Source organism: Schistocerca cancellata, chromosome 6 (assembly GCF_023864275.1).
Source record: "Schistocerca cancellata isolate TAMUIC-IGC-003103 chromosome 6, iqSchCanc2.1, whole genome shotgun sequence".
Lineage (NCBI taxonomy): Eukaryota > Metazoa > Arthropoda > Insecta > Orthoptera > Acrididae > Schistocerca > Schistocerca cancellata.
This window is the reverse complement of record NC_064631.1, coordinates 593,473,145-593,485,549: the sequence shown is the minus strand read 5'-3', so window position 1 is coordinate 593,485,549 and position 12,405 is coordinate 593,473,145. Positions and strand designations below refer to the sequence as shown.

The 12,405-nt window shown below is 41.6% G+C and overlaps 1 protein-coding gene across 1 annotated transcript in view; it reads left to right on the top strand.

The window, feature by feature from the left end:
* Window positions 1-12,405, top strand: part of LOC126191533 (protein Wnt-5b-like) — a 326,244-nt gene that overhangs the window by 64,095 nt on the left and 249,744 nt on the right. The gene's annotated exons all lie outside the window — the stretch shown is intronic.

Here is a 12,405-nt window from a genome sequence, read left to right as displayed (position 1 = left end):
TACCTATCTTCCTTCCTCTGACTAATTTTACAAATTAGTAGGTTTACAGCTTCATGAGATTCCGTAACACTAAGGTCGGAATTCTCCAAATACTTTGCTTTTTGAATGAAAACATTTCGAATATTCACAAAAAACTAATATAAGCTTGAACAATTGTTTCTACTTCTGTATTTTCGTTGCAAAAATACTTTTTCAGAACTTCACGACAGTCTGATTCATCTATGCTTTTAAAATAGCTTTTTATGGGCTCCCAATTTTTTAAAAGCCTTTCTACAGCTGGAGTGAGAGATAACCATCTAGTATTCACATGTCGCAAGATTTCAGCCCATTCCACATCAACAAATTCAAAGAAAGATTTTAACGTTTCCCTTCGTTTGGCAGAACAGGAAAAGTGACTATATATTTTTAACACCAACACTTCAACATCTACATATTGTAAACAGTTGCAAGCACGTTCCATTGCATTATGAAGTACATGGTTAAAACAACATGCGTGTAAAATTTAAATGATTGAAAAATATTTTTACATACCGGTACGTGATAAGGAAAATAAAGTTAAAAACGGGAGGCAAACGGCCACTGAGTCTGAAAATACGGGAGCCGGGAGACTATGAAAAAATGTCTCTAAATACGGCAGATCCCGGGAAATGCGGGAGAGTTGGTCACCCCAGTGCAATTAGACACTAGCCGGTACCCACGCCCTTCTCCCCCACCCACCCCCTCACCCACACTATCAAGAACTTTAGCACATAACTGTAGAATGAAAGACTTTTCTTGGAACACTTATTTTTAAAATGATGAGAGATGAATGATATTTAGTTTGTGTGTGTGTGTGTGTGTGTGTGAGAGAGAGAGAGAGAGAGACATAGAGAGACAGAGAGAGAATGAATGACGACGGAATTCGTGCTGAGTCACAAGTGCTACGGTGAGAGTAGACAGTTGCTACAAAACACAGTTCCTCTGCATTACTGCTCTCCATTGCGGCACTTGCTTCACCAGCACACTGCAGCCCCATTTAAAATCAACCAAGTAAAAATGCTTGCACTGTACTTACTGTTCGTAAATCACTTAATTGCTGCATTCCTTTCTTCTTAACTGGCAGGAATTGGAAGACTTCAGACTGTTAATGCTCTGTATAGTATTGCAGCCATTGATAATAGTAGCAGTAGTAATAATTATAATACTGTGTACAGCGCTATAGTATCCCTTATGTAGTTACTGCTGCGTCGTGCTGTCAATGACTTCATCTACCTCCTTCGAAGCGAGTAATGAAGCAATTTCTGGACTAATGCAGGTACTATCTACAACTTGGAGATGACACTTTCTTGATATATTTAGATTTGATGCATAAATGTCGCACTTGCATCTTCAGCAATATACGGGACAAAGCACAATATCTGTGTGTAGTGCGTGGACTATGTGAGGAACTTTTATCCTCCATCGCATTTAATGCTACTACATGAATAAAAGTAATTATTGATAACTTGTCTAATCATTGTTAGAGTCATACAAAATAGCGAAAACTGTGATGATCTTTTGAAAATAATTTAGTTTCGTGACAAACAGAATGGAATCGTTTTGGTGCTACCCATCAGGAAACTTCATTTTACCCCTCAGGTGGCAATCACCCCCAGGTTGAGAACTACTGCAGTAGGCGGTAGTGGAACGGAACTAAACGGCAGGCGACATCATCGTCAAATAAACGTAACTCCGTCTTGCAGTTATTCGTCACAATAGTTATTAAGACTCCTTCCTCATGTACCTCAGCTTTTAAGAATACTCATTGTCGGAGAGTATCGATATTTGTAGCGACACTCCTCACTTTTCACGATATAATGGTTCTGCTCTACATATTATGCGTCATTTATGTTGTCTTCATTTCACAAAAATGGTTCAAATAGCTCTGAGCACTATGGGACTCAACTGCTGAGGTCATTAGTCCCCTAGAACTTAGAACTAGTTAAACCTAACTAACCTAAGGAGATCACAAACATCCATGCCCGAGGCAGGATTCGAACCTGCGACCGTAGCGGTCTTGCGGTTCCAGACTGCAGCGCCTTTAACCGCACGGCCACTTCGGCCGGCTTCATTTCACAGGCGACTTGGTTGGCTACTGCTTACAGTTAATTTGCCTCCTTACCGATCTAGTTGTATGATATATTTTTCCAAGTACACATCGTTTCTTGAATGTTTCCCGTACGTTCGTATTTCATATTTTCGTCTACGTTCATTGACCTTTTTTGTTTCATTTAGACTCGTCCGGTAATTAGTGAGTATGGATATCTCGTCGACGCTTTGCAGGTTGTGACTATTTCTTTTAAGCAAGTACATCTCGCCGTCCTCGGGAGTTTTCTTGTCTGTAGATTCACCCAGTCGTCACAGGACATGTTCGTACTCAATACCTGTTTCATTCAAAGTTAGTTCACATTTCTTATGATTCCTTGCTCTGATATTCTTCTGATAGTTAATAACACAAATGCTTATTTTACTGAATTATTCGTATTATGTAGAACTGACGTCTTTGCCTCACGAGGCTCGTCTGATAACTGTTGTAGTTATACTCCCAATAAGACCACTTATTATTTTACGTTGTGTTTTAAACTTATTGTTTATTGCAATTTTAATTAGTTATCTGATACTGTTCTTTTTTCCATTAAAAAAATCCTTGTCGCTGGTATCCTTCTAACTGAACTCATAGGATTAATGTTTGCACTGCAATGGCACTACTGTTCTTATCAGTTATTTCTGATAGCTGATTTGTGTCTTGTCTTGTGTGTGCGCACTATGTCATAAATTCATAAAATATCCTTGATCGCAACCTGAATATTTTACTTCATTACTGGTTTTCTTTTAGTTATACATATTAATATCTATCCTTTGCTTCTTTCATATAATACAGTGTATGACATGTTATTATGTACGTGTCTGATGTCCTCTAACTTTTACTGTTCAGGCCTGAATATGATTGTATTGAGGAATCGCAACTGTTTGAGTAAATAAAAAGCATGGGCTGTTGGAATATTATCTTTATAACTCATCGCCAATGGTGATTCAGCCAAGACGGAACGTACAATGTCACCCCACTCCGCACTATACCGAATGGTGAAAATTATGTTGTACTCAGAATGTGGTATAACAAAATAGTAACGATAAAGATTATTAACTTGATAACAGATGTTCTTGATGAAGATTGTATGGTAAATTGCTGTGAAGTGAAACAACAGCAAAAGTGTCTTACAAACATTTCAAAACGTCAAATTTAAAATACGACCCTTGAAAAAACTTGTGAAGCACCGAGAACTTGAGGACAAAACGGAAATTTGTTGAGAGCCTATGTGATGTTATTTCAGAGATTTAAACTAGAGACCAATTTACAGAGAACTTGGCCGTATGACCACTCACCCTCCTTATAAGTAAGATGTTGCGTCTTCTCTGGCTTCGTTGCACGCATTGGTTCGGTCGGGAGGAATGTCGAAGCCGCTTTATCCTCTCCCGTAACTTGCTGGCCTGCGCCTGGGTATCTTCTGTGACGGCGACGGGCCGCAACTGACGTCCGAGCTGGTCCCCACGTCTTCTATCGACGACTGATCTGGAGGTCTTTCTGGGCACAGCAGTACCTCAGTACAAAGCAGGCAGTACACAGAGATGCGTGCCGTGCGTAGTCAACGATTGTCCCGTTCAAAAATGGCACCGTGACACTGTCGCACGAGAGGTAACACCTGAGGATGCAGAATGTCCGTGACGTGCCGTTATACTGTCACAGTTCCCTCGATCACTAACACCCGCCACCTGAAGTCACGCCGATGGCTTCCGACACCACGACGCCGGAAGTAACACAGCTGCCCCTCTCCAAAACATTGGAAGTGTGCTCACTAACGATGATCATCCGTAAAAAACAACAGTATGGGAAGTGCGTGTACGCCTTGATGCAAAACACGTTACTTCTTTATTTATTCCCCAAACTACACTCCTGGAAATGGAAAAAAGAACACATTGACACCGGTGTGTCAGACCCACCATACTTGCTCCGGACACTGCGAGAGGGCTGTACAAGCAATGATCACACGCACTGCACAGCGGACACACCAGGAACCGCGGTGTTGGACGTCGAATGGCGCTAGCTGCGCAGCATTTGTGCACCGCCGCCGTCAGTGTCAGCCAGTTTGCCGTGGCATACGGAGCTCCATCGCAGTCTTTAACACTGGTAGCATGCCGCGACAGCGTGGACGTGAACCGTATATGCAGATGACGGACTTTGAGCGAGGGCGTATAGTGGGCATGCGGGAGGCCGGGTAGACGTACCGCTGAATTGCTCAACACGTGGGGCGTGAGGTCTCCACAGTACATCGATGTTGTCGCCAGTGGTCGGCGGAAGGTGCACGTGCCCGTCGACCTGGGACCGGACCGCAGCGACGCACGGATGCACGCCAAGACCGTAGGATCCTACGCAGTGCCGTAGGGGACCGCACCGCCACTTCCCAGCAAATTAGGGACACTGTTGCTCCTGGGGTATCGGCAAGGTCCATTCGCAACCGTCTCCATGAAGCTGGGCTACGGTCCCGCACACCGTTAGGCCGTCTTCCGCTCACGCTCCAACATCGTGCAGCCCGCCTCCAGTGGCGTCGCGACAGGCGTGAATGGAGGGACGAATGGAGACGTGTCGTCTTCAGCGATGAGAGTCGCTTCTGCCTTGGTGCCAATGATGGTCGTATGCATGTTTGGCGCCGTGCAGGTGAGCGCCACAATCAGGACTGCATACGACCGAGGCACACAGGGCCAACACCCGGCATCATGGTGTGGGGAGCGATCTCCTACACTGGCCGTACACCACTGGTGATCGTCGAGGGGACACTGAATAGTGCACGGTACATCCAAACCGTCATCGAACCCATCGTTCTACCATTCCTAGACCGGCAAGGTAACTTGCTGTTCCAACAGGACAATGCACGTCCGCATGTATCCCGTGCCACCCAACGTTCTCTAGAAGGTGTAAGTCAACTACCCTGGCCAGCAAGATCTCCGGATCTGTTCCCCATTGAGCATGTTTGGGACTGGATGAAGCGTCGTCTCACGCGGTCTGCACGTCCAGCACGAACGCTGGTCCAACTGAGGCGCCAGGTGGAAATGGCATGGCAAGCCGTTCCACAGGATTACATCCAGCATCTCTACGATCGTCTCCATGGGAGAATAGCAGCCTGCATTGCTGCGAAAGGTGGATATACACTGTACTAGTGCCGACATTGTGCATGCTCTGTTGCCTGTGTCTATGTGCCTGTGGTTCTGTCAGTGTGATCATGTGATGTATCTGACCCCAGGAATGTGTCAATAAAGTTTCCCCTTCCTGGGACAATGAATTCACGGTGTTCTTATTTCAATTTCCAGGAGTGTATTTTCAGCGACAAATATCGACACCATCAGTGCGTTCTTTAATTCTAAAACATGCAGAAATAGCATAGTTATAGAACATTGTAAAACATTAGTACATGTGTACTGTTTGCTTTTTAAATATTGCGGCCGGCCGCGGTGGCCGTGCGGTTCTGGCGCTGCAGTCCGGAACCGCGGGACTGCTACGGTCGCAGGTTCGAATCCTGCCTCGGGCATGGGTGTGTGTGATGTCCTTAGGTTAGTTAGGTTTAAGTAGTTCTAAGTTCTAGGGGACTTATGACCTAAGATGTTGAGTCCCATAGTGCTCAGAGCCATTTGAACCATTTAAATACTGCTTTATGCGAATACTTTCATAATACATTATTCACTCTACGTCACAGCATACTTTTAATATTGTTTCCGCTGTTTGCCGCATATTTTCTGTGTTTTTCTATTGCCGTTTTTCTCGGCATACATCATATCATCTGAACTGTGAGAGCGCATGTGACACATTCCTCGCGACACACGCGAGCAGCTAGATGGTCTAATGTTGTGAATTATGACCGAAGTGCGAAAACTATGTTTTTCTGTATATAAAAGTAGCTATTAGCCGTACAACGAACGTGAGTGCACGACAAACTACGTAACAACCTAGTACACTCCAAAACTGTACACCCAATACTGCCGCATTCCCAGCTGTATAACGTTGACACATATAAGTTCACGTTCTTGTATTTGTTGACTAACAGCCGCTGACACAGGCGCATGTAACAATAATGTATCTATAATAATTTTTTTCTTTATGTATTTAGATAAATGTTTCTTTCTGAATTTATGTGAAATAATGTAAATATTATTTTAGATTTTTTCTTTTCGTGTCATGTTAAAGAAACTGTCCACAACTTTTGAAATGAATATCATTACTTATGTTAGATTTTAAGCAATTTGATAACCAAAGGAAAATGTATTTAATGTAAAAACTATGTGTAAATTGTAATTTAAACACTTGGTCCATACGTAGGTAATGCATTAGAATATGTGTAGTAGAAAACCTGTGGTGAATACCCTACCTGTAGGGGCGCGGGAAAAGGTGGATGCAGGCGAGCGCGGGAAAACGCACACTGGCGCGGTTCGGCACAACGGGCTCAGTCTTACAGTCGGAGTTGAGTATCGGTCAGAGGAACATGTACTGTACCGAGGAGGCTATCTAGGAATAGTGGATTCCATTGAGCCTCGGATGGGCCGATTCCGACGACTACTTGGCATGGCTATGTTCTCAGGCACAAAATTGGAAAGATTACGACGCTAAGAAGAATGAAAGTGCCGATACTGTGAGAGCCTTAGCCGTGCTTGTATGTGTGCTGTGCTGCCCGCTATCTCGCTGCCCGCCATCCGCCGCAACTACGTGCACAGGTCAAACATTTATTTCATCTTTAGAAGTGTATCTGTGTGGACCAGTGTTGAAACTGTTCTAACTGTTCAATAATAACGTGACTTTTACCAGAATTGCCTTAGCCATCACTTATCCTTATCATTGACCTAGACAGGGTCCTTACCTTATATTGTGCAACCCGAGTATCCTGAATTGAAAGTTTACTGTTAGTACTAAATTATCTGCAGACCAATTTAAGCTATAAAGCAGTTTGAGAGTTAGGAATGCCAATGTAAATGTTAGTAAAGAACTACAGTGTGATTAAATTGAAAGATAAATTATGAATTGAGCTAGCAATGATATTTAATTCATTTGAGATTGAAAGAATGTTAGTCAATTACTCCAGAAGCGTGACAAAAGAATAGTAATCCATAGGTTGATAATTTTGAGTGTTAATGTACCTTCAGGACTTACTAGTTTCAGCATAACGACCGTAACAGTTTCAGGGCCCCCCCCCTTCTCTTGCCTATTCTTGCACATTTTAAAGTGTACTGATCAGAATTGAACAGTAAAATTAATTTCTATATTAAACCTAAGTGTATTAGTGTTTTTTCCAATTTTAATAGTGACATTGTATGTGTGTTTTCAAAATTGCTGATTCTAGGGTAATCTATGCCCGATTTCAGTCTGATCAATATACAAAGTGCAGCTCGTAGTAATCATTGCTGTGTGGTGTTGTGTAATTTTAGCTCGTACAAATTAGTACAAAAGAAGAAAACCTTAGTTCAGTAGATTCTTTTTGGTTCTAAATTTTGCTATGAAACGCAACATTACTACGTGTTGTTATGCTTGTACATGCACATACTTGTACAAGGAAAATTTCACTCAATGCCTAATTAGGCTGGCGACCGTATTATTAATCATTGGTAGTATCTACTGTGTGTACTTCTTGTCCATGCGAACGCGTAATTGTACCTTACATTTGCTTGACGCATCACTGTAGTTACTGACTGAATATAAGTCCGAATTGCTTCCATTAGGTACACGCGGTCAACTTATGTACTAAATCCTTGTTTACAAGGTGAAGCCCGTGAACTTATTACAGTACAGGCTTTATTGAGCTAACGCACGTCCGGCAGGGCGGTAGTGTTGCACGTGGCTTCCCGGTGACAGGACATCCAGTTGTTGTCGGTTATAAACTAACGTAAAGACCGAACAGTGGATGTTCAGTGGCTTGAATAGCAATAAAGTTCAGTAAATTAAACTGCAGTGTGAGCCAAGTAAGATAGTGTGGTGTGATTGGCATTCAATATGGACAGGAACGGGGACAGGGTAGATGTGCCGAGCGAAATGGAGAATGCGGCTAGCAGTAGCAGGAGTCTACTCGGCCAGATAACAGATGGCGTTAGCGAAAGACAATTGGCGTACATACGATACCATGAACACGTCAACGAACAGATTGAAATGTCGCGATCGCCTCGAACACAGCAAGGGACAAAACAGGAAGAAGAGGGTGACTTTGTAGATGATAGTGGGTACGTGAACGAATCCACTGACATAATTGATTCACCACAGATAAAGAAAGAACCGAAAGAAACTTATGAAGTAGAATCGGAACACACGGATTCCGTAGAACAAAACAGTGTAAAAATTTTGAGCATAAACGATCTATTAGAACAATTAACCAAACAAATTACAGGACAGACTGAACAGCTCAAAACACAGAATGAGCAGCTTAAAACACACGTTGATGAGCAGCTCAAAACACAGAATGAGCAACTTCAAAGACAAGTTAGCACTCAGGTTAATCAGCTAAAAACACACGTTGACGAGCAACTTAAAACACAGAGCCATCAGCTCAAAACACAGAGTGATCAGATTAAAGCACAGGTTGAAGATCAAGGAATTAGAATTAGTAAACAAATAGAGCAGGTAGAACAAAAAGTGGGAAATTTAAGTTCTGTGGTAAATAATATGAAATTTGAAATTGACACCATTAACAAAAATATGGATACTATGCAGGAAGAAATTGGTAACATTAACAGTAGATTCGATGTCGAAATTCTCAACATCCAAGAGAAAGTAGAACCGCTGGTTGAAACTAAGGTAGACGAAAAAGTTTTCGGTCTTAAAACTGAGATCGTAAACGAATGTCTATACGGAATATCTCAGTTGAAAAAGGTAGTTGTAGACACTGAAAAAGAATTAGGTGAAAAAGTAACCGGATGTGTTCAAAATTGTACGAAAATTCAAGGCAAAATTTTCGATCTAGAGAGCAAAATTAAAGATAGGCCTGGTATGGTCTGTAATGGCGCACCAATTACGAAGCTGTTAGAAGGTGAGGAACGCTTCGATCCAGCCAAGAAACATAACGGGTGGCATCCGTTAGACTTCATCAAAAATTGCGAGAGAGTATTTCCTGGGCACTTGTCTGATCAGGAAAAGATAAACGTTGTAATTAGCGCCTTAGCAGGTGACGCTAAGCGCTGGGGAATAAATTTAGATACCGAACGAATGACGTTCGAAGAATTTAGGCAAAAATTTACCGAAGAATATTGGTCTGAACAGAAGCAGGACCATTTATGGCGCGAGTTTATCATGGCCAAACAGCATGATAACAGGGGCAGGAATTCTTTGAAAGATTTCTGCGAGTATTGGTACAGGAAATTGACGCATTTAAGAGGTAGAAGATCAGATGCGGAAATTATCTGGGAGCTATATAAAAAGCTTCCAGAAGATTCTAAGAGGTATGTAGGAAGCAACCATCGTAGCTTCCAAGCATTTCTAGAAAGGGTCGAAGACGAAGACCATTGGCGCGAAAGTCGTGCCAATTATCAAAATTTTGGCAACCGTAATACCCGACACAATGACGAAAGGAATGACGGCGATGGATTTCGCGTCAATGTAATACAGAGAGGAAGAGGCAGAGGAAGAGGCAGAGGAAGTTATCCAGGTCGCGGACGAGAGTACACCGCGCAAAACAATAACGACGCGGGAAACTAATTTCCGCGAACGTTGCGGGCCAAACGGAAGCGGACAATACATACCGGCCCCGATTTAAGAAAAGATACCGGACCGACCGCAATGTAATGAGACAGGTTAGAGACAGGCGTGAAGCGACGCAACGTGTTGTGGCGAGACAAGCGTCAGGTGCGGGCCAGCGTGAGTCATATAGGCCGCACAGAATACTCCAGGTTAACAGGCGAGTGGAGTATCAGAGGGCAACGGCCCAGCCTAGCGGAACATCTGTTCAGAGAGAAGCCGCTAGCAATCCGGCAGCAGTAGGTGCGAACGTAGCCGTAAGAGATAATGAAAATTTTACGAGTGATAATTCCGTGGCAAAGGAAACAATAGATGAGACTATGAGTACACAGAGAGGTGCGGTTAGCAGTGTTTGCAATGAGGAAAAGGGCGACAATGAATTAGCAGAAGTAACTGATTGGCGTGTGCAGATCGACGATCTGTACAAGGGCCTAAAGCAATGTGAGTGGGAGGATGTTAAGAAAGAATATGAGGCGAAGAAATTAGTTAATAGAAAGGGAAATGATAGGGGCGTCAATATAGTGAAGTGGCCCAAATTTGAAGAAGGGAGAATAAATAGCGCCGCGAAAAGTACGCGTGCTGCCGATAAGGGGAAGGTTAATGATAGGAAGGATTTGGAGGATGAAATCCTCAGCATTGACGAAGAAATAACTTCTGCTAACAATCCGCCAATAGTGCAAGCTGCTACCGAGAGGCACCGTGGAGAAGGGGCAGATGATTACATGAAAGTAATTAAAGTCCACGAGGATTACACCGAATATGGAGTCACAGTAGAGGTAAATAAAGCTGATGATGAGGCCGTTTCACCAAAAGAGGAGATTGAATTAAAATCTAAGCCTGATGACAATACCGAGGAAGAACTTAGTGCCTGTCTCAGAAAAGCCTTTATGTTAGAACCTGATAGCGATCCGGAATGGTCGGATTCCGACGATAGTTCAGATGATGAAATATACGTAAATACAGACAAAATTGAATATACTAGCTTTCCCTGTTGTGCAAAAGTAGCGTACTTAAATGAATCTGATGTGGAGGAAGAAAGTAGTGATGACTCTAGTGAAGATGTATTTTTCGGGGTAAAAGAAAGTGAATATACTTTTACCGAAAGAGGGTATGAAAAAATCAGTGAAATCAAAGGGGATGTAGTTAAGTACGATATTGTACCTAACAATGACGAAGTGTCAAAACAGAATCCAGATGTTGTGACTGAACAAAGAAAGAAAGAGCCGCCTGACGACTCAGGGTTTATTTTGCGAAGAGTTCAAGTGAGCAAAGACTTTGAACTCCAGAGGCCTAAGAAGCCACCAGACTTAAGTGACTGTTTTATGAACCATGAAAGACTGCCTTGTTAATAAAGAGACGAGCAGGGGCAGGATGCTGTATTTGTATAGATATTATTAATATTATGCATTACTTGATTGTTACTATAGCTCAGTGTTATCTGAAAATGAATTATTGTTTTGTTGAATTAGAGCCTGGGGCAGATTCATATTGGATTTTGAGAATGTCATGAACTTTACATCATGAAACTACAGGATTCCCACCGGAAGAAATTTTGTTAGACAGAAGTAGTAAAAGTTTAATTGAAGAAAAATTAGAGTTTCCACCTTGTACAAGTTTGGGATTGAATCAAAAGAAAGAATTGGTAATAAAAAGGGCAAAGCAAAAAGCTGAATCTAGGTCTAGAAGACACGATAAAAATCTAAATGTTTCAAAATTTAAAATTGGAGATTATGTTCTTCTGAAAACCCACGAAAAATCTAGTGAACTAAACCATGAAATTTCAAAATTTAAATATATCTATAATGGACCATATATAATACAGAACATTCCACACGAAAATGCTTACTACCTAATCTACCCAAAATCCAAAAGACCTTTAGGTGTAAGAAATATAGTGGATCTGAAACTGTATGTTCCCAGAAACGAGTAATTGTGCTGTATTTTATGCTGAACCCAAGTTGTTTGAAATGTAACTAATCTTAGTAAATGCCTGTATTCCATTGAAAGTGTACTAATGTAGTTATGTGAGTTTCAGATTACCAATTGTACTGTAACTGTATAAATGTATGGAGGAAAGGACTGAAAAGAAAGGATAAATGCTATCTGCCAGATAAAAGATGGAACTGTCTAAAATGAAAATGGGCAGAGTATGAACCAGAATAGGAAGGACTGCCAAATACCAATGAGGGCAGATAAATAGTCGATGGAAAATAGTAAATGTAATCCAGAGGATGTGACAATATGAAGTGAAATGGACTGCCCAAATCCACATAATAGGCAGTAAATATGTGTAGTTAATTTTATGAAAATTTTGTGTGTGTGTTTTGTTTAGTAAATTAAGAACTGGACTGCTATTCAAAGCAAGCAGCGACAAATTATCCTATAGTGTATACGAAATATGCATTTGTTTTTGTAGTTAAATATTTGCATTCCAGAATTTTAAATTATTTCTTTAAGAAATTTGGAAAAAAAATGATTAAATTGCTATTTTAGTAATGTTATGAAGGGAAGTTGGACTGTGCAAAAGGCACTTAAGTAAATAACAAGATATTGGTCTTAATATATTAAAATAGTATGAACCTATATACGGTGAGTGGAAGGAAATATGTAGTGTAAATCTTCTTGAA